The 23,475-nt window shown below is 38.5% G+C and overlaps 1 long non-coding RNA gene across 3 annotated transcripts; it reads right to left on the bottom strand.

The window, feature by feature from the left end:
* Positions 1-1,140: 1,140 nt before the first annotated feature.
* LOC104860505 lies at positions 1,141-23,220 on the bottom strand. Of its 3 annotated transcripts, none has more exons than XR_002025259.1 (5): positions 23,039-23,220; positions 11,073-11,239; positions 3,314-3,440; positions 1,394-1,807; positions 1,141-1,241 (listed from the first exon to the last, which is right to left on the bottom strand). It is a non-coding gene; the product is annotated as an uncharacterized LOC104860505 (long non-coding RNA). The 3 variants fall into 3 exon arrangements; XR_779714.1 differs by adding an exon at positions 14,233-14,432 and having other exon boundaries at positions 1,236-1,807; XR_779713.1 differs by having other exon boundaries at positions 1,236-1,807.
* Positions 23,221-23,475: the final 255 nt, after the last annotated feature.

Raw genomic sequence — 23,475 nt, 5'->3', positions numbered from 1 at the left:
AACTATTTCCTGAGGCATTAAAGTACAACCCTTTTAGTAGCCTAATGTAATATAGGCATTTTTTCCCCTCACCATTCTGGTGGCCAGAATCTGAGATCAATTTGTTGGAAGAGCTATGTTCCCTCCAAAGGCTCTGAAGAAGAATTTTCCCTCGCTTCTTTCAATTACTGGTGACTCCAGTCATCCCTTGGCTTTAGGCTGCATAATTCCAATCTTTGCTCTATGTTCACATAACTTTCTTCTCTGTATTTATGTGCTGTTTTCTGTCTCTGGTAAAAATACTTGTCATTGGCTTTGTAGTCCACCTGGGGAATCCAGATTAATTTCATCTCAAGACCCTTAGTTACATGAGCAAAGGCTCATTTTCCAAATAAGAAGACATTCACAGGGTGAAGGTATTAGAACACAGATATATTTATTTTTGAGAGCTACCATTCAACCTACAATAGCACCTGATGATTTTGTCTTCGTCCAAGCTGTGATCTCTTCTTTTTTCTTTTTTTTTCAGCTTTAATTGAATTTATTGGTACATTTTAGGGATACAGTACAGTTGCATTCATTGTTGGGATCTTGTACCTCTACATGACAAGTCTTGATTCTCATTTTTTCCCCTTACCCCCTCTTCTTTTTTCTTACCAGTAAGGCAATGAGTGATTTTTAATTGAAATTTGGATATTTTGGAAATGATGTCACTGTGCTTTGGGTATGGTTTGAGTTTGACCTCCAAGATAGAAGTTGTATTCTCAGTATGGTGAACCTTAAGAGGTAGAGATCAATGAGAGGTCATTGGAAGTAATATCCTCAGAAGATATGAAGGCATTTCTTATGAGTTTTTCCAAGAAGGCTATTATAAAATAGAGCAAGCCTGCCCCCTTCACTCAACTCCTGCTGTAACTTTCTTCTTTGCCATGTGATTTCTCTTTCATACATGTTCTGTTGTGATGTCATTTGCCATGGGGTGAGGCATCCAGGAGGAACTTTTCCAGTGCCAACACCTGTTTGGACTTTCTGTTTCCCAAACTGTGAGCTTAGTAAATCTCTTTCTTTTATAAAGTACCCAACCTCAGGTATCTCATTATAGTAATGTGAAATGGATGAATACATATGCTGTATGACTCTAGATTTTATTTGAGTGTCTTGTTGTAGCATTTTTTTCCCCCGACACTGTTCTGGCAGGGAGAGAAGGGGCACTATTTCATGTGTAATTATGATCATTTCACCCTCTGGCCTCTGTTGGTGTCCTGCAAGAGAGTCTCCTGGTTACTGCTGGGTGAGGGGGAAGCAGCATTGCTCTCAGGGCCCTGCTGTTCTGCTGGGACAGGGTGGGGGGAGGTGCCTAGTAATTGCTCCCTATATGGTCTCCAGTAACACTATGGGAGATAATTCATTTTACCTGGGTCCACTGGCCATTAGGCCTTCTCTGATGTGGCTGCAACAGAGAGGGCCTTGGTTCCATCAAGTGGGGATAAAAGTCTGTGCTCTCTTCTCTGTTTTTTTTTTTGGCTGGGGTGAGGCTACAGTGTTTGCTGTGGTATTTGACTCTTGTAGAGTAGATGCTAGTCTGCTGGACTCCCTTTCCTTTGGCTGGAAAGAAAGTTTTGAGATGACTTTTTGTATATGTGTTTGCACTTGATGATGTAGGTGGATGTCTGGCTTTTCCATCATTTACTCTGCAATTCATAAGGCCCAAACAAAATACAACCTAGAGAAGTTGCCTCAGCTTCTGAGGTGCCTAGCCAGGCTCCCTTTTCTCCATCTTTCAGTGTCTTCTTGTGTTTGTTTTTAATATGGTGTCCAGAGTTTGTACCTATGCTCCATGGGAGAAAATTAGAATAAATATTAATTTTTAATGCTTTCATAGTTCTATCTTTTATATTAAATCTTTAAGCATGTATTTATTATTGTGTGTCCAGCAGAACCTAGTTCTTGTGATCCACTTAAGTGCTACTGAATCAGAATGTCTGGGAGGCTTCTCTTTCTTTTTATTTTACAAACTCTGCAGATGATTAAATGTTTGCCAATATTCCCGATCCATTGTTTATCCATTCAAAAAAATGTTTTATTTAAATTGTTAGTGAGGCATCTTACCTATTTTTTTCCCTTTGTGGTTAGATAATTGTCTTAAAACCATTTATTAAATTATTCTCTTTTCTTCACCATAATAAAATATTAAATTTATGCATAAATATAAATATTTGGGTCCATTTCCAGATATAACATTCTTCTTTATTGATCTGTCTGACCATTCTGGCGCCAGTAACTTATTCTTTTTAATTGCTGTAACTCTAGTCTGAGTAGACTTCTCAATGTTGCCCTGCACCAGTCTCTAAAAGCTTCATAAGAAACCATTTGCCAAGAGAGAATTAGATGACTCATATGTGAAAATGCTTTGTAAATTGCAAAGCTCTTTGGCCTCTCAACCCCCTCCTGACACCAGCACTTCCTAAAACACTGATCTCATCCTGTCCCTTCCTGACTCCAGAGCCTTACTCATAAGATGGAGCTCATTATCATGGCATTCAAGGCCCTCCCACCACAACCTGGTCTCAGCTACCTTTTAAAAAGACCTCCCTTGCCTTCAGTGAAACTGTTTTATTTAATCTTATTTACCTACTATGTATTTTCTAGAGTTGTATGGCATATTTGTTATATTTAATCTTGTTCTCCCTACCTTGAAGGGCATTCCTTAAAATTTCTTACTATCCTCCAAGGCCAGCCTCCTCTAGAAAGCTCTTTATTTGAATTTTTAAGACTTCTTGTCTTGGTATGCATGGCTCTCACCTTAAAATTAGCTTACATTGACCTAAGATCACTCCTGTTGATGCAATCACATTTGTTATTTACACATTTGTTATTTCTGGAATGCAGGTATACTTGTCATTATATGCAGAGGCAGTGTCTTTTTTCTTTTGTACACCACTGTTTCTCCTAGCAAAGTATAGACACATAGTTGACATTCACTCCATACATGTTCATTGACTAAATAAAGGAAGAGTAATATTAGGTCTCAGTGAAAATCCATGTGGATCTGTGTGGCTCAGACCCAAGCATATTGGCCACTTCATTTCATCTAGTTTCAGGTAAGTGTTCAGTTCGGAGCAGTGATGGGTAACCCCCATGTTCTGAAATGTAACTGCTTTATTAATCAACCATACAATGATCTAACAGGACACAGTGGCCCTGTGCAGAGACACATGAACTCAGAAATTTCCTCTTTAGATCATTGCAAAAATCTCCTTGTGTCTCAGAATAATCAAGGCTTTAGAGATGCTCTTGTTGTACACTCTGCTAATTCCCCTCCAAGGGAATTTACCTGCATTGAGCCCTTAATCCATCAGCAGCCACGGTTTTCATCACTTGGTCCAGTTCCATTGTAGGCATAACCAGTTGGACTGATTAAGGGGCACACAGTGATGGGCTGCACCAATTGGGTTCTTGCTCTGGTGAATCAGAATTAAGAAACATGGAAGACTGCGGTCAATTAGATGGGGGCCATAGATCCCTGCAGTCAGAATGGGGCCAGAGAGACTGTGAGGGTAAGAAGCCAAAACAGTGAGGAGGAGAGCAAACGAGAGAAGGGGCTGAAAGTGAGCAAGAATGATGCAGAGGGATGCAAGAATATCTGTCCCTGGAGACAAATACTCGGATTTCAGAAATACTCTCTATTCAAACTCCGTTGAGCTAAATTCTCTTTCTCTAGGATGGGTCTCCTCTATCCTCATCTTTGATTCTTTGTGAGATCATTAGAGCTCTACAATGAGTCTGAGTTCTTGACCAAGCTTGAGGGAATGGAATGTTTCTGTTCCTTTTGAACAAATTAGTCTGGATAAGAGGTGACAGGGCAGGGAATGTGTATCAGCTGTTTACCTGTCTGGAGAACATATATTTAATTGTAGTGGGTCAAGAAAGTTATAATACCTGGGTGAAATTTAAAAGGATATTGTTCTCAACAAAATGTTAAGCTTGGCCTCCTGCTCAGGCCCACCTAGTGGGTCCGCGACCTCCCCAACTGCGCTCCACCAGATCCAGGAAGGAAGGGAGCTGCGTGGGTGCTGTTGAAACACCCACACGACCTGAACCCCCCCCTCCCATTCTCAAACCTCCTGATTGGGCCAGTCCTTGGACCCACTCTGCAGAGGCATAGGTGGTCATGAAGGGTATTTTTCTGAACTCCCAACCTTGAACATCTTTAAAGAAAGGGCGGGGTAAACCTGTAGTAGAACTGAGTGGAGTTCAACCCTGTGGGTTGGGAAACTCAATTTAGGCCTTGTGGACTGAGGTCAGTCTGAGTTGTGGGGACTTACCATTGGCTAGCTGAGATCAGGGGATTTGGTTCTGCACATAGCTGTACACGTGGTATAATATGACAACAGAGACATAGTCTGAAAGAGGCCCTTCAAATTCTTTTTTTTTCTTTTCCTTATTCCACCCTACAATTTCTTTCTTTTTTCTGTCCTCTCTCTCCAACTCAGTCTCTTGCTCCACTATATTATCCCTCATCTCCCTTTTTATTCCTGCTCCTGCCCTAACTCAGACTTCTTCTTTTATCATTTTTCCTTTTTTTCTTTATGTTCTTTTCTCCTGTCATTTTACCTCACTCATGGCTCTGTAGCTTCAAGGGAAGGAAAGACCCTGTTACTGTTAAGGGGATATATTCTTGTCCTTATTCCTGCACTCTGTCTATCCCCTTTGAAGTTAATAGTTTTGTATAGATAGTATGGTCATTCTACATCCTCTGGCTTCACTTGAAACCTTCTCCAATTCTTTCACTTATCTACTCCTCTCGTCCTAACTCAGTCTAGGCCCCCATCCTAAATGGTAAAGATGCTATATTGAAAAGTGTATTCACTGCAAACATATTTTGGGCTGCTTCTTGATATTAATTTAATTCACATGGTTTAAAGGTGATAGATTAATGACTACCCCAAGTGGTCAGTTTGTAAGCTGTGTTTTATCCTATTGGGCTGCTGAATGTATCAATTTGGATAAAGGATTGTGATTGATTTAATGAGTTGTTTTCTCCAATGGTATGAAAATGGGGATGTCTATGAGTCATTAGAGACTCAAAAGCTAAAGCGCAACTTTATCAGGAAGATTTAACTAATAACCCAGAAATTAAATCAAGGACAGTCCGACAACAAAAATAAAAATGAGGAAACACTTAAGCAAGACACAAAGACAGACTTCCAGTTCACCAATGGCAAACACTAGGGCAAATGAGGATGAAAAGTCTGATAGTGAACCAGCTGGACACCCTGGACCCATAGCACAGGAGGTAACAAAACAGATCAATCAGGCTCTAGAAAAATTCAAATCAGAAATAATTTCCCAGTTAACCATAGAGATGGTGAGCAAAATGGAAGTCATGATTCAAGACTCTAGAACAGAAACTGACAAAAAAATAAATGAGCTCAAGACAATGATAGAAGCCATGAAGACTCAGAATAAGAAATAAATGGAAACAATGAATGCCCAACAGAGGAAAGACATGGAATCCATTAAACAGATTCAAAAGGATATCCAGGAGATTAAAAACTATTGAAAGTGCATGCAACAGAATAAAAGAATGCGAAGATAGAATTTCAGATATAGAAGATAGGATTGCAGTCAGTGACCCTGAAAAAAGAGGTCTCTCAAAAACAGTAAGGGACCATGAGAAATCGATCCAACAACTTCTAGACAATGCAAAGAAAAATAACATAAGACTGATAGGAATCCATGAAATAGCAGGAGAAAACACAAATGACTTAAAAAAGCTCTTCACAGAATTAATGACAGAATTAATGACAGAAAACTTCCCAAACAGAAGGGAAGAATTAGACATACAGACAAGTGAGGCATATAGCACTCCAACTGGCCATGATCAAAAAAAATCTACACCTAGACATATAATAATCAAGATCCCAGAAATCCAACAGAAGCACAAAATATTACAAGCAGTAAGAGAAAATAAACAAATCACATGCAAAGGAAATCCCATTAGAACCACAGAAGACTTTTAAACTCAAACCCTTAGGTCAAGGAGAGCCTGGAGTGAGGTATTTCAAGTCCTAAAAGAAAACAACCTCCAACCAAGACTGATGTATCCTGCAAAAACTTTCTTTCAAAATGGATGGAGAAATAAGATATTTGCATGACAAGGAACACCTGAAAAACTTCATAAATACTAAACCAGCACTACAAAGAATTTTAAACAATATCCTAGAAATAAGATATTTGCATGACAAAGAACACCTGAAAAACTTCATAAATACTAAACCAGCACTACAAAGAATTTTAAACAATATCCTAGAAAAAGATAATGAGATCCCAACACCAGGAAGCCCAACAGAGCAAATCAAATAGCCAAGGCAAGAAACTAAAAGGAGAGGACAAAAATAAAAAGAGTCAACAAAAGGACAATTACATGACAATAATAAGTCACTACATATCAGTTATAACTATCAATGTCAATGGCCTCAATTCACCAATGAAGAGAAATAGATTGGCAAAATGGATTAAGAAGCAAACTCCAACAATATGTTGTATACAAGAAACACACCTAGTGCAAAAGGAAGCCCATAGACTGAAAGTGAAAGGATGGAAAACAATTCTCCACGCATCAGGAGCCCAGAAAAAAGCAGGGGTAGCAATCTTATTCAAAGACAAAGTAAATTTCAAACCAAAACTGGTTAAGAGAGACAAAGAAAGCCACTACATCCTTGTAAAGGGAACAATTCCAGAGGAAGAGATGACAATCATAAACATATATGCACCCAATATAAATGCCCCCAACAATATAAAACAAATATTAAGTAACACAAAAAACCAAATAACCACTAATACAATTGTAGTGGGGGATTTAAATAACCCACTATCACAAATGAACAGATCATCTAGGCAGAAAATCAACAATGAAATAATAGAACTGAACCAAGCTTTGGAACACATGGACTTAATAGATGTCTACAGAGTATTCCACCCACAAAATCAGAATATACATTCTTTTCAGCTGCACATGGATCATTCTCCAAAACAGACCACATATTGACTCACAGAACAGGTCTGAATAAATGCAAAAGAGTTTAAGTCATCCCCTGTATATTACCAGATCATAGTGCAATCAAGCTGGTGATCAATAGCACAAGAAACTGTAGGAACTTCACAAGCACATGGAAACTGAACAGCACCCTCCTGAACAATCAATGGATTACAGAGGAAATTAAAGAAGAAATTAGACAGATTTTACAAATAAATGAAAATGCCTTTACAAAATACAGAAATCTATGGGACACAATGAAAGCAGTTCTACAGGGAAAATTCATAACATTTAATGCCCACACTAGGAAAACAGAGCAAGCTCAAATAAACAATCTAATGATGAATCTTAGACTCCTAGAAAACAAGAGCAAGAAAAACCCAAAGCTCAAACAAGAGAGGAAATTATAAAGATTCTAGCAGAAATCAATGCAATGGAAACTAAGAAAACAATACAAAAAATAAATGAAACAAAGAGTTGTTTTTTTGAGAGAATAAATAAAATTGACAAACCCTTAGCTAATCTTATCAAAAAAAAAGGAAAGAAAAGGCTCTGATCCATCCAATCAGGAATGAAAAAGGCAAAGTCACAACAGATCCAATAGAAATCCAGAGCATCATTAATATCTACTTTGAGAACCTGTACTCCAACAAAATGGAAAACACAGAAGAAATGGACAGATTTTTAGATACTTGTGAATTACCAAAGTTGAACAAAGAAGATAAAAACATTTTAAACACCCCAATTACAGTCAGTGAAATTGAAAATGTAATTAAAAACTTAGCAACAAAGAAAAGCCCCAGGCCCTGATGGATTCACTGCTGAATTTTACAAGACATTTAGAGAAGAATTACTGCCATTACTCTTCAAACTTTTCAATGAAATTGAAAGGGAAGCTATATTTCCAAATTCATTCCTGGAAGCAAGTATCACTTTGTTTCCCAAACCAGGGGAAGATGCAACTAAAAAAGAGAACTACAGGCCAATCTCCTTAATGAATATAGATGCAAAAATCCTTAATAAGATACTAGCAAACAGAATACAGAGGATTATCAAGAAGATCATACATCCTGACCAAATCAGATTTATTCCACGGATGCAAGGGTGGTTCAACATACGTAAGTCAATTAATGTAATACACTATATTAACAAAGTCAAGGACAAAAACCATATTATCCTCTCAATAGATGCAGAAAAAGCATTTGACAAAATTCATCACCCATTCATGATAAAAACCCTGCAAAAAATTGAACTAGATGGTCTATATCTCAACTTAATAAAGGCTATCTATGAAAAACCAACAGCCAACATCATATGAAATGGCCAAAAACTGAAAACTTTCATGTTAAAATCAGGAACAAGATAAGGATGCCCACTATCACCACTCCTCTTCAATATATTTCTGGAAACACTAGCCACAGCAATTAGACAAGAGAAAGAAATTAAAGCAATAAAGATAGGAAAGGAAGAAGATAAACTGTCATTATTTGCTGATGATATGATACTCTACATTGAAGACCCCAAAAATTCCACCAGAAGACTTCTAGACTTAATTGACAGATTCAGTAGAGTAGCTGGATATAAGGTGAACACCCAAAAATCAATAGCCTTCTTGTACACAAATAACAGACTCACGGAGAGAGAAATAAGGGACAAAATTTCTTTTACAATAGCATCCAAAAAAAATGAAGTATCTAGGAATCAATCTAACAAAAGAAACAAAGGATCTCTACACTGAAAACTACAGCACTCTGAAAAAAGAAATTGAAGAGTATATTAAAAAATGGAAAGATATCCCTTGCTCCTGGGTAGGAAGAATCAACATAGTGAAAATGGCCATAGTGCCAAAACTGCTATACAGATTCAATGCAATGCCAATTGAAATTCCAACACTATATTTCACAGAACTAGAAAAAAGAATCCAAAAATTCATTTGGAACCATAAGAGACCTAGAATAGCAAAAGCCATCATAGACAATAGACACATGACAGCAGGTATAACAATTCCCAACTTGAAACTATACTACAAAGCCACTGTGATAAAAACAGCATAGTACTGGCAAAGAAACAGGCCTGCAGATAAGTGGAACAGGTTGGAAGACACAAAAACAAATCCAGATGTACTCAACTACCTCATCTTTGACAAAGGAGCTGACCATCCTCAGTGGAGGAAAGATAGCCTCTTCAATAAATGGTGTTGGAAAAATTGGATTTCAACCTGCCACAGATTAAAACTGGACCCTTATCTTTCACCATGCACTAAATGAAAACCCAAGTGGATTAAATATCTAAATATTAAAACAGAAACACTAAACTTGCTGGAAGGTAAGTTAGGCAGAACTTTGGAAGACATTGTCATAGGAAAAGACTTTATGAACAAATCCTCAGTAGCACCGGAACTAGCAGATAGAATCAACAACTGGGATCTCATCTTACTAAAAAGCTTCTGTACTGCAAAATAAACCATCAACAGAATTAAAAGACAACCTACAATGTGGGAAAAACTTTTTGCCAGCTGCTCCTCAGACAAAGGATTATTATCTAGAATATATAAAGAACTCAAAAACATCAGCCCCCCCAAACATAAAGACCCGATTTAAAAATGGGCATCCAAAATGAACAGACATTTTTCAGACAAAGAAGTAAAAGCGGCAAGTAAATATATGAAAAAATGTTCTACATCACTGGTCATTTGAGAGATGCAGCTGAACACAACACTGAGATTCCACCTCACCCCACAAAGAATGGCTGCTATCAAGAAATCACACAATCACAAATGTTGGCGTGGTTGTGGGGAGAAAGGAATCATAGTCTATTGTTTGTGGGAGTGCCGACTGGTGCAACCACTATGGAAATCAAAATGGAGATACCTCAAAGAGCTTGGACTGGAGGTTCCATTTGACCCAGCCATCCCTCTGCTGGGTATCTTTCCAAGAGAACTAAAAGAATCATATCACAGTGATGTATGCACACCCATGTTTATAGTGGCACAGTTTGTAATAGCTAAGACTTGGAAACAGCCCATTTGCCTATCAGTTGGAAACTGGATAAAGAAGATGTGGTTTTTCTATAAAATGGAATATTACTCAGCCATAAAGAATGAGAAAATAGATTCATTCATAGGAAAATGGATACATAATGAACATATACTCCTCAGTGAAATAAATAAGTCACACATGTGTAAATACCGAATAGTTTCCCTGGTGTGAATAAACTGTAATAATACATAAGATCCTAATAAGATTACTGACATTGTGTAATGGGAAGAAAGGGGCTAAAGGTGTAGGGAAGTTGGGATGGATAGGGGAAAGGTAATAAGGGAAAAGAATAAAAATGAGAGATAATGAAAAGATGGAAATAAAGTGTCTGTAGATGGGGAGGGGAGGAGGGGTGAAGGGGAGGGAAAGGACAACGGGAAAAAATGAGAACCAAGACCTGCCATGTAGAGGCACATGATCTCAACAATGAATATAACTGTACTGTATCCCTAAAATGTACCAATAAACTCAATTAAAGCTGAAAAAAATGTTAAGCTTTTAAAACTTCTTTTTGAGAAAAAATTTCAAACATAAAAAACTAGAAAGAATAGGAATACAAATATTCAGCAGCCTTTCACTTAGGTTTAGCAGTTATCACTTTTCCTAAGCCAAATGCGGCGTTTCACACCCGTAACCCCAGAATTTGGGGGATTACTTGTGTCCAGGAGTTCAAAACCAGCCTGAGCACCAGAGTGTAGCCTGTCTCAAAAAACTAAAACTAAAACACCACATTTTCCTATATTTGCTTCATTTCTGTCTTTCTTTTTCACTTTTTTTGCGAACTAGTTTGAATTACAGATTTTTTGCTTCCCATAAATACCTCATGCATCTCCAGAAGAGGATGGTTCTTTATATGACCACAATGCCATTATCATTTATAATGTAATTGATAACTTTTTTTGATATCACTCTTAAACTATCTGTTATGGTTTATATCTGGCTGTCCCCCAAGAGTCTCATGCACTCACAGCTGGGGCTTCTGGAAGATGATTGGATTATGTGAGTTTATAGCTTACTTGCCATGAGGAGCAGGGGCTGGTTTGAAGAACAGGGTCACAGGAGCTGTGACCTGGAAAGGTATACCTCCCTCCTGGTCTCCTTTTCTCCCTGCTTCCTGGTTGCCATGATGTGAGCAATTTTTCTTGTGCCAGTTCCCTTGGTCATGCTGTTTCTTTGGAGCTGGCTGTCCACGAAATGAAACATAAAGCAAAGTAAGTGTCTCCCTCTTTAAGTTTTAGATATTCGGTGGTATTGTGTCCCAGCAATGAGGAAAGTAAATAAGGCACTGCCCATTTTGCAACAGTCCTAATTTCTTCAGAATATCTTTTATGTATGTTTCTTTTCAAGCAAGGATATAATAAAGATGATTCTACATTAGATTGCCAATGCTATGTTCTTTAGGTTTTTCTTTATCTAGTACAGCATCTTTCTCATCTTTTAAAAATGAAATCAGGCTTGTGTATTGTAGAATTGTGCATTACAAATTCTAGATTTGCCTGGTGTTTTTCTCATAGTATTTTTTTTTTGGGGGGGTTTCTCTTTCCTGTGATTCTTGTACAATACATGCTAAATTTAAAGGATTGGTTGGATTCAAGTTAGACACTGTGCTAATACCTCATGGATGGCAGTAAGGGATACTTCATATTGATTGCATCATAGAAGGAGAGATGTAATATCTAGCCAACTGTCCCACTATTTGTGATGCTTCATTGGTTACTCTGTTCAACATGATGACAGATTTTTCCATTTTAAAGGAAAGTTGAATCTTTGTGATTTTCCATTAAACATTTGCCTAATAATTTTAGTATCCATTATTGACCTTTTCCTGAATGGATAGACTTTCTTGCCAATTGTTCTTCTGAGTAGGCTATAGGGGGACTGAGAAGAAGAGACACAAAGTCTTCTTTATTGTAGATTATTCTTCATTTTACTCTTATGGATATACTTACTGTGGATATGCTTATTTGTCTATTGCAACCTGACAAATAATCTCAAAATATACTGATCTTAAACAACAATTATTTTATCTCTCTTGGTCTCTGTGTGCCAGGGATTCAGGAAGGGAATGGTTAGATGCTCCTAACTTGTAGCTACCCATTTGATTATCATCAGATGGGTCTTGAACTTGAAAAGTAGGACACTAGACAATTTGGACTTTGGCCAGGAATTGCTTTTTCTCTGTGTCATCTCAAGTCCTCCCTGTGTAGTTTCTCTGCATCGGTCAGTTTGGACTTCCCCAGAGTGTGGCAGGCTCAGGGCAAGTAGGACTTCTTTGCATGATGGCTGCGATGTTTGTCTGAATGTTTGTGTCCCCCACCCCCAAATTCATATGTTGAAACCCTGAACTCCAAAGTGATTAAATTAGAAGATGGGGCCTTTGGGAGGTGATTAGCTCAGAACAGTGGAGCCTTCATGAAGGAGATTAGTGCCCCTGTAAGAAGGAACCCTAGAGAGCTTGCCCCAGGTAGCACCCAATATGGAGGGACACAATGAAAAGATAGCATCTATGAACCAGAATTTGTGTCCTTGGAAGATACTGAATCTACTGGTGCTTGGATCTTGGGTTTCCCTGCTTTCACAACTGTGTGAAATTAATTGCTATCATTTATAAATCACCTTATTTATGGTACTGTGTAATAGTAGCCTGCATGGGTGAAGACAATGGCTCAGAATTTCTTCATGTTTTCAATCAGACAGCATTGGGACATAGCCTTGCAGTACACATGGCATCATTATCACAATACTTTATTTGGACCCCATCATGAAAGCTGCCCCAGATTCTAGGGGGAAAGACCTAGATTCTACTTCTTTTTTTATTTTCATTGAGTTTATTTGTACTTTTTAAGTATACAGTACTGTTATATTTATCACTTGGATCTTGTACCTTTACATGACAGATCTTGGTTCTCATTTTTTCCCCATACTTTTGCCCTGTAATTCCTTCTGTTTAGTACCACATTTACTCTCTGGCCAGGATAGTAATGCATGTAGGACTTTGGTGTTTGTAGCTCCAGTTGTTGGGTTAAAAAAAAAGGTTACAAGTTTATCAGAAGAGTTACTTTTTCCCTGTTGACAATGAATTTCAGACTTTACTGAATGGCTCCTTTCATCAGGGACATTCAGAAGCATCTTAGTCAATGCCTGGCTTTGGTTGTTCAAAAGATAGAGAAATGTTCTTTATGTAGACACTTGCCACATCATTTCTCTGAGAAAATAGAGATATGAACAGCAATACTAGCTTTTAACTCCTTTCTAGGGGGAACTGAAATATGATGTGAGTATGTTGCCTTCTGTAGATCTAATCTTTAAGCTAATGTTGTCGGCTCAGGAAAACGACAGTAATGATTTTCAATCCTGTCTGCACATTAAAATCACAGAGATGGATGGATGTTTCCTACAAACCTCATGACCAGATTATTTCTCAGACCAACTAAATAAAATTCCTACATTAGTACTTTTTTAAAAAAAATTAAAGCTTCTCATGTGATTGCAATGTGTAGTTAGGGCTCAGAACCATTGATTTAGGGTAGGGTTTGTTAAACTTCTAAAAATGGTATGTAGTAGATATTTCAGCTTTGTGGCCATACTATTTCTGTTGAGAGTATTCAGTGCTTTTACTGTGGAACAACAGCCATAGTCAATATGTTGATGAGTGGGCGTGGCTATGTCCCAATAAAACTTTATTTACAAGATCAGGCAGCACTGAATTTGGCTTGTGCACACAGGCTCTAGTTTATTAACTGACCCTTGATTTAGGGTAACAGATTATAGTTCCTTTCAATAGCTTCATCTTCATATATAGAGCCTCAGATGTGCACATATGAAAGAAGGGAATACTTCCATGACTATCGTGGCTGACACAGGCATTTTAAGTCACCCTGTATTTCTTTATTTTATGTGTTTTTAGTGCTGGAGATGAACCCAGGGCCTTACACCAGCTAGGCAAGTACTCTACTATATAATTACATCTCTGCTCCTTGAATGGCAATTTAAATTGCTCCCTATCATCTCATTTTTTTTAAAAAGGGGGTTAATTTACCATCTTATGTGTTGGTTTGTACAGCCCCTCCCCATCTCTCCTCCTGTGCAAGTCTCCCTTAGCACATAAGTATTTGGAGATGGGAATGAACACAGAGATAGACATCTCCCCAATCCTCCCAGAAGTGCTGCACTTACCCAATATTTCTAGAGCAGAGATCAGGAAGGCAGGACTAGAACTCATGCCTGGATGTCCCTGTCTAGAGGTCCTCTCAGTGTTCTTCTTGGCTTCCCATTTTCCAACTTCCATGGACACAGACCTGCATCTCTGCTTCATTAGGACACTGGATTTGAACCTTGGGATGGCCTTGCTTTGTTTCTTAATCATTGAAAATGATCTGAGGATAGGATAATACATTGTCCTGCATCCTCCATGCCTGCCCTCCAATGACTAAGTCACCTCTCACTTCTCACCATCAGCAGTCTTCCTTCAGTCCCAAGAGCAAAAGCTTCCTCTGCCTTTTAAAGCTCCTTACGTCTCTGCTTGTCATGGCTAGACATACCCCACTCCTAATCTCTTCCTAAATCCCTTTCTCTTTGGCTCAGAAAGCTTGTCTTCTCCTGGTCCTGTTTGCAGGCCTATCTATGGCTTTTCAGCATCTGTTTAAAGCCAGTCCACATCTTGCTACTGTCACTGCTGGCTTACTCCTGGGCTGGTTTCCACCTGTACAATCTTAGGTGGTAATCTTATTTGTTTTCACAACTTTGAAATCCAGAAACACACAGCCTCTTTATCTCTGCTTGGTATTATTGCAGTTACCCACTAATAAAATAGTCTTTTAAAAATTCTTGTCATATGTCAAAGAATTTAGTTAAAAGTGACTTGTTCATATTCTGACTGCATTTGGGACTGAATTAATTCTTTGGCCTTTGATTTTTTCCTCTAAGTTATTTTACATGAATTCCAGTTGTACGAGGTATAAGAATTGTTAAATGCAAAGATATGGAAATTTTGGAGATCTTGAGAAATTATATTTGATTTTTGATTACCCTTTAAAAATTTAGGGAACTGTGCAGTGTTTGCCCCATAGGGGCCATTTCAGAATCAAACACATAGACATTGAATAATTTTGGTAATTAAATCTCCCAAATCAGGGCCTGAGTGTACCTGGAATCTTACTATGTACTTTTCCCACTTGTTCTTTCCCAACATTAGCCAAGCCAACACTATTCAGAAGAGGGGTATGTTCCAGCAGATGGGGATCTGTACTTTACCTGGAAACCAATGAGGAATTCCAGGCAGGGTACAGCCTTTTTGAGTTGCTTGTACTGAGTTCATTGAGTTTTGTGAGTTGGCTGAGTTTTGCACACATTAGAAGCAGGTAAAACTCTACACAATTTTTTCCATAGCTGGGAAAACAGGCCTATATGATTTCTTGATTTCTCTAATCACATCATACTAACTTCTTCAGTAATGCTAATTAGCTTAGTTGGAGTAAGTTGGTTGTAATTAAAATTTGTTCTGGTTAGAACAAGTGAAAAAGGTAGTGATGGAACACTGAACAGTCTGGGACAAATCATCCCTCTGTTTTTGTCTCTGACAGAGAAAATGGTCCCTAAAATATGAGGCTGAAGTGAGGATTTCTTTGAGTTGCCACCAGATCTCTGATAGAGCTAACCCTTGCAATTAGACACAAAATCCCCTAAAGGCTTCAAATAACCATGATGCATGACTCTGCTGTTCTGTGAGTCAGGGATCTGCAGGGGTTAGCTAGGGTTCTGCTACTCTGCCTGTTGTTGCCTGGGTCTCTCCTGTAGTTGCATTCACCTGGGTACTTAGCTAGTAATGAACACTGAAGTTGTCCTCTTATCCTCCACAACGCCTCCCATATGGCTCTATCTGGACTCCTCTGTGAACCACAGCTGGGTCAGAGAGATTAAAAGCAAAACTGTTGAACCTATACATTCAAATATGGCATGCTTTCTCTGGTGTGTAAAACTGAAAGAATAAATAAGGACCAAAATGTATAACAGATACTGTGAACTAAGAAGTAATTATTCATATGGGAAGTGGAACGAGTGAGGGGGGAGGGGGAAAGGAAGGAAGGGAAAAGGAAAACAAAAATAAAATAGAAGGAAAAGTGGAAACAAAGTTTTCGTAAATAGGAGGGGAAGAGGAGAAGGAAAGGGAAATGAAGAATCAAGGTATATCAGGTACAGGTACAAATTTCCCATGATGAATGTGATCATTATGTATATCTAAAATATACCAATAAAATCATTAATAATAAAAAATCCCAAAGCCATTGGACATGTTTAGGCCTGGATCTGGGACTGGCACAGCACTGGTACTGATTGCATTGGCCCGAACAAGCCATAAGCTCAACCCAAATTCAAGGGGAGAGGATGCAGCTTCTGAACCTTGGTGGAGGTGCAGAGGTAGAGAGGGGGGCAAAACTAGTCTCTTGGGGAGTTCTAGGCCTTGATAATATTGTGCTTGTCTTTTAAGACTACAAATAATGTCAATGCTATTAATTACTAAATAATGTGATATACGTAAATGCAATGATGATGTAGAAAAAAAATGGAGAACTATTACATGAAATTGAGTTCTGGCTTGATTGGAAAGCACAGTGCAAAGGTTTGTAGATGTAATACTTTGGAATCCTTATTTAACATATAAGGAAACTGAGGATCATATAAATAATTTGTCTAAGTAACTTGTTACTACTTCTAATCATTCAGTCCTTTTTTGTCACCCATGTTGACAGAGAAGTGAGTGGAAATAACTCATAACTTCCAGCTCAGTGCTTTTCTCTTCCCTCCACCTTGAAATCATATGGAGAAATGTTCTGAGACTAAGCAGTTATTCCTGAAAAAAGTCTAATTTCATTTTCTTTGTAATGAGCTAGAGTTTCTTGCTTTTGGCACTATTGACATTTGAAGCTAGGTAGTTCTTTGCATGAGAGGTTGTCCTGTGCACTGTAGGATTTTTAAAGCAGCATTCCTGGCCTCTACTCACTAGATGCCAATGCCTACACAACTGTGACATTCAGAAATGTCTCCAGACACTGCCAGATGTTCCCATTGAACACCACTGCTGTAACCTAAGATATTGATGCTGACTGATTGTAACTGCTGGGTTGTCCACATAATAATACCTAAGAATGAATTATTTTGCAAACCTGGGAATGGGTCTGGTAAAGGACTTTCTCCTCCTTGATTTGTATATTCACACACACTGCACACAAATACATACAGTGTTTTAGGTTGTAAGTTAAATGTGTAAAATCAAAATTCCATTTGGCTGCATACATTGTACAGATTACTTTTTTTTTTGTTTGTTTTTTTTTCCCTTTTTGTGGTAATGGGAACTGAAGCCATGGCCTATTCATGCTAAGCCAGGGCTCTACCACTAAGCCCAGCCATTTTTATGAATTAGACATCATCTTGCTAAGTTGCCCAGGTTGACCTTGAACTTGCAATCCTCCTGCTTCAGTCTCCTGAGTACCACGCTCAGTTTAGATCACTTTTAATGGAAACAATTACTTAAAATCCAGTTGCTTTGGACTATTAAGGGTGTACAGTTCATAGATCTTTTCCTGCAAACCTAAACTCCTATCAATTGACAAATGTCAATTATCGTCTCACCACTTGTCCTGAATGGACCCCACGAAAAGGTGATGCAAATAATTGCATGTTCATAAAACAGAAAATGCATCAGAGACTTGGCAAAATGTTGAGTGAATTTGATACAAGTAGACCTGAACATATTCAGTTTAAAAACACTTCCTGATTCAAGCATTATTCAAACTGGCTCTTTACACTAATGAAATTGTGTCAAGTATTCATTTCACGTGGTATTATGTCAAGTCAGCTGAAGTATTTGAAAAATTATTCTTTTCTAGTTGTTTGTGACTCCCAGTGTATGCATTACAAAACCAAATTTGATCTGACAGTTTCTTGCTCTCTCTTTCCCACGCGCATGATCACGTTGATGGAACTATAGAAGCAACACCAACAAAGAAATTAAGTAACTTCAAGATTTTTTGCCTGAGGAATCTTGGCAGTATCAGAAAGGACCAGGGTGGCAAATTGGAGTGTACCCACATGCTTCATGTAAGTCTCAGTAGTCCAATACTTGTTAAAAGCCAGAAACTCATACTTATTTCTCTGTCAATTTCATAAATTAACTGCAACAACTCGGCAAATAAATCTCCCCAGCTTTTCCATATATAAACAAATGCTTAAATTTGTTCCCTCACTTGCATTTTTTGGCCTACTATGCTTGTTCTGCTCATTTGGAAAAGCTGTCTGATGGTTTTCCCTCTGGAATTTTGAATAACTACTAGCCGAAGATGCAAAATAGCTCTCATGTCTGCGAGATTAATATTTCTGCTCAGTTCCTAATAAAATGCAGCTGAAATTTCAACTAGAAGATATTCTCTATCATCTGTTATGCACTTGACTGTGATAATGAAATGTTGCCTGCCTCATCCTTAAATTTTGGAGATTCATGTTGAATAATTTTGGCAGTCTGGTTTCACTTAACTTTCTGAACTTATATATGAATTTGAAAATTGTTTTGTCCAATGATGTGAAATAAGGACAATATGGCCAAGGTACAGTTAGTGACATAATTACACTTAAGTATTTATCTTCTTGATAAGTTGCCTTCCCTACAACTACCTCCTCTCCCCTTCCTTCCCACCCTTCCTATGACATTTAATATTGATTATCTGACCTCATCTTCCTAACCCTGCCCCACATCTGGATTTGAATTGCCTTTAATTACACCCTCAAGCAGTCCAATTTTCTCTGCAGTAGAGTTGTCGAGAGTTGCATAGTTCTAAAGGATCTGACCCATTAATTTTTCTGTTGACTTTAATTTCTTCTCAGTATCAGACTTTTGGCAAAAGTATGAAATTCCAGTGAGAGGCTAAGAAGGATGAAGAAACAGCACTCCAAATCAGAAGTCACTTATATAAAGAGACAAATCATTGTAAGCAGTGAGGATATTTGGTCCTCTAAGCCAAAGCGTGATTAACTCAGTTACATTCATTGATTCATTCCCTGTTAGAGTTTTCTGGGAGAAAGATGAGCTATAGGAATCTTTGTTTTGTGTCTTTGTACCTTTGTACAAAGTACTTAATATAGTAGTACCTTTGTTTCCCCGAGGACTACTTTTTTAAATTTAAATTTTAATTTTTGGTACCAGGGAACAAATTCGGGTCCTTGCACTTGCAAAACAGGTGGCAGAACCTGAGGACTATTTTTATTTCAGGATTATAGAGTAAGATTTTTAGGAGAGTGAATTCTGCATGTGAAGATGGAAAGTAGCCCTTCCTGTCTGAAGACTACCTCCACCTCCATGCTTGTAGGACTCCCTAATGCTTTCGCTGCAGATGCAGCGAAACACCCTACATTGTTTAAGATCCTCAAATCCCACTGAATATCTTATCCCAGTATGTCGCACAGAGTAGGTGTTGAATAAATATCAAACAGTCAATCTGGCATTCGATTTGAATTGCTTGGTGACAATTCTTTGGGTTGCTAACTTCACTGCTACTTTATTCTTTCTGTATTAAGATTGAGGGTGTTGCAGGTGGAGTCCCACAAGACACTCGCATTGTAGTGGTCCCTTGGCACCCAGAGGGCCTTCTCTTCAGCTTCATATATTCAGGTGCATATTAAGACACTCAGTACACTAGGTTGCCTGAGACTTGGGAAAGTGAGTGGAAGGGCCCCAATAGGATAATTCCTCACTCTCTTAAAGAATTCTCCATGCTCCTAACAGAGAGAGCATTTTTGACAAGGGTAATACTGTCCTTAAGGAGCCAAAAATTGGTTTCTAAGGGATTAAAATTTTTATATATTACGATGGTTTGTGTCCCCCACACCAAAACTCAATGCTGCTGAAACATCATGCTGTTAGTACTTAATTTCTCTCTTTAGGAGACAACTATCAATTCAAGTTAAAGCTGATTAATTAATTTAAATTAAATTTAAATTAAATCTGTATTTTCTCCTTTGGGTGATAGTGAAAAGAAAAAACCATCCGAGAAACACTGTCCTTGTGTACACATTTCTTTTGTGGATTTGGAAATTGCCCACGATGAACAGATGTGTATTCTTTTGCTGTCTTCCCTCAGACAAAACAGCATTTGAAAAAGTATTTCCCATGGTGGCTTTCTTAAAATGAATACCTAGGCAAATAATTGGGAAAGAACCTTCCCTAGGTGCTGAGGATAGACAACTGAATGCAGCATCAGCCTGCAATCTCCTCCCATGACCCTGACCTAATTCCCATTATGGATCTTGGAATCTCTCATTTCTTCCAAATAGCAGCTTTCTCCACATAGTCAAAATAGACAGTCTTTGGAAAAATTGAGTCCTGTAAGTATTTAAAAATTATGTATACAGTGAATACATATGCAATATATTTTTTCTTTTTCTTCCTTTACGTGATTCCTTCCAGGCAGTCAGAGTTTTCTGAGGCAGCTGTCTCTCTTCCCTGGTATGCCCAAAAGGGAGTTACCTGCCCTCAACAGTGGAGAAAATGTGCAAGAGCTATGGTAGTCCACGGGGCCCATCATGGTCTCCATCTAATTATTCATTCCCTTCCTGATGGCTAAGCCTACGCTCATCTGAGTTGTTCAGCAAGAAGATGAAGGCTCTGAGTATTATCAAATCTTTATAAAATGCACACACATGCACGCACACACATGTTGGTCACAATATACAATACACCTAGTGACTTACCCAAGATCATGTAGCTAGTAAGGAATTGAGGTAAGATATTTCCCTCCTTAGTGATGCACACACAAGAAGGTTAGTTTTCCATAGCAGGAGCTATGATTGTTGCATAACTTCAAATTCTTGGGGCCTAGCACACACTCTGGCACATAATAGGAATTCAATCAATATTTGCTAAATGCATACATTTCTCTGAACCTGAGACTGTTAGATCATCAGTACAATGCAGGACTATCTCCAAGAAGTGTAGGTCTATTTGTGTATTTCACAATAGGGTTTTTGCATTCGTATCTACTCCGCCATTTACAAAGGTGGAACACAATAGTGGTGACAACTTCAAGTATAGAATTTACCCGGACTTGTCAGAACTTTGCCATGGAGTTCCAAAAGAGATTATTATGTTCTAGATTATCTTTTTTGCTATTTATTTCTTTTCTTTTCTTTTTTTTTTTTTTGAGACAAGGTCCCATTATATAGTCCATGCTGACCTTGAACTCATAGTGATCCTCCTGCTTCAGCTTCACAAGTTCTGGGATTACAGGCATGTGCCACCATACCCAGCTAATTATTTATTTTTGAGATGGGTTCTCACTATGTTTCTCAAGCTAGACTTGAACTCTTGGGCACAAATGGTTCTCCTACCTCAGCTTTTTGAGTAGCTGGAACTAGAGGTACATGCTACTGTGACACCTCTATAAGTTATTTTAATATAACTCATCATGCTTTCATAGTACTTCAAACAGTAAGATTCAGCACTTAACAGTAGTTAATTGAGGCTTGGTTCTGAAAGGCTGACTTTTGATCCTGTCACCATGCATGAATAACCAGCTTTGCTCGATACTCCACACAGTAGAAACTAGCAGTCGCCCTCCTAGAGCCAGAAAAGTGGAGGGGATTCTCATTTATATGAGCCATAGAGAAAATTAACCTAAAAGACATTTAGAAACAGTTTTGTTTATTTATCTGAAAAACCATTTTATACCCTACATTTTGGGAACAAAATAAATTATTACATATTGGTTCTGTAAGGTTTGTTATGAAAACCAGTATCTCTGCTGCTCTACCCTGCTCTTCTTTATTTTTTCCTGCTTCAAGGCAGCCTTAACATTTGAGCTGATTTGTCTCAGTGTAACATGTTGTATGGCCACTCTCTGCTGTTTCAGTGTTAGGCATTATCTCTTCCTTCTGCTCACCATTGACTATCTCACTAATTATAGTTCTGATTTGATCATGGTCAGTGTTAAATTACAACCAACTAATTTATCACTGCTGAACCATGCAGTAGACTAGACTCATCTAGGTCATCTTGCATTTCAAATTTGTTAAGTGCTCTTGAAGTTATAAGATAAAGTTTTGTTGTTGTTTAAACCTTTTGTATTAGGCCCCCCACACTGCACACAGAGGGGAGGACACTGCCATCCGTCTTGAAGAAAGTTTACACTCAAATGTGCTTGCTACCGGTTTGACTATATCCTTCCCAGATTCGTACCTGGAAGCCTAACCCCCAAGTATGAAGAGGTTTTAAGAGGTGAGGCCTTTGGGGGTTGACAAGGACATGAAGGCAGAGACCTGAGGAAACTCGCTTGCTCTTTATACCATCTATGAAGCAGGGAATGAACCTTTACCAGGTACTGAATCTGCAGGTGCCTTGACCTTGAATTTATAGACTTCAGAACTATGAGAAATAAATATTTGTTGTTTGAAATCCACCCAGTTTAGGATACTTTTGTTACAAGAACCTGCATGAGCTAAGATAATACTAAAAAAACCCAAAACAAACAACAAACAAACAAACATGTATTCTGGAAGATAGAAAATACCCAATCATGTTAAATTCACTTCTCATGAGAGCAATCATTTCCCACAAGGAAGAAGGAATAATCAGAGTTACAAATGTTAAAACAGGAAGGACTGAGTAAGACAGGAAAATGACTAATGCAGTAAATGCAGAAAATGAAGGTTTGTGCAAGAAAACAAAGCATGGTTCAGTGTGACTGGAGGATGCTGTCCATGCTTCTCAGGAACCAACCATAGGAAAACATGGGAAAAAGCCAGCCTGGAAACAGAGGCTTGAATGCATTGTAGCAGATCGGGGTGACCTCAGAAAACAAAAGTAAGTAAATGAGGATTGACCTAGGAATGGGGACAAGCTATGGACAACTGATGCTCACTTCTGCTGCGGCCACTCTGAGGGATCAAAAGATTTATGTTATCAAAGGAAGGAGATGCTGGGGTTTGTATGACTCACGCCCATCCTCCAGTTGCTGAAGGTTGCTCCAGTGGTGTTAGCATCCTTGTGTCTCTGTGCTGTATCTATAGGTGGGGACCAAGCTCCGGTGTTGGGGAAGGACCTGGAAATAGCAGAATAACAGTCATTTGTGGTGGAGAGCTGCCAGTTGGCTGGGAACCGCACTGCGTGTAAGGCCAGGCCTGGTGTCTGAGGAGAATGGGCAGAGCCTCACTCATATCTGTGATGTAACAGACCTTGTGTTGACCAACTGAATATGATCAAAAGTGACGAATATCGCGTCAAGGTGAACCTTAAAGAAATGGTTCGTGATTTTCCTATCTTTCCCCCTTCACAGCAACAATAATGATTCAAACAGTGGGGGCTCCCTCTGCTTGTCCTAGAGTGAGACGATGAAGGGAAGAACTGGCAGCTGACTTGCATAGGACAGACGTAGA

The sequence above is a fragment of the Fukomys damarensis genome, unplaced genomic scaffold (assembly GCF_012274545.1).
Source record: "Fukomys damarensis isolate Sample0158 unplaced genomic scaffold, DMR_v1.0_HiC HiC_scaffold_30, whole genome shotgun sequence".
Lineage (NCBI taxonomy): Eukaryota > Metazoa > Chordata > Mammalia > Rodentia > Bathyergidae > Fukomys > Fukomys damarensis.
Note: the sequence above shows the minus strand (reverse complement) of the source record. Positions and strands in the feature narration are given on the sequence as shown.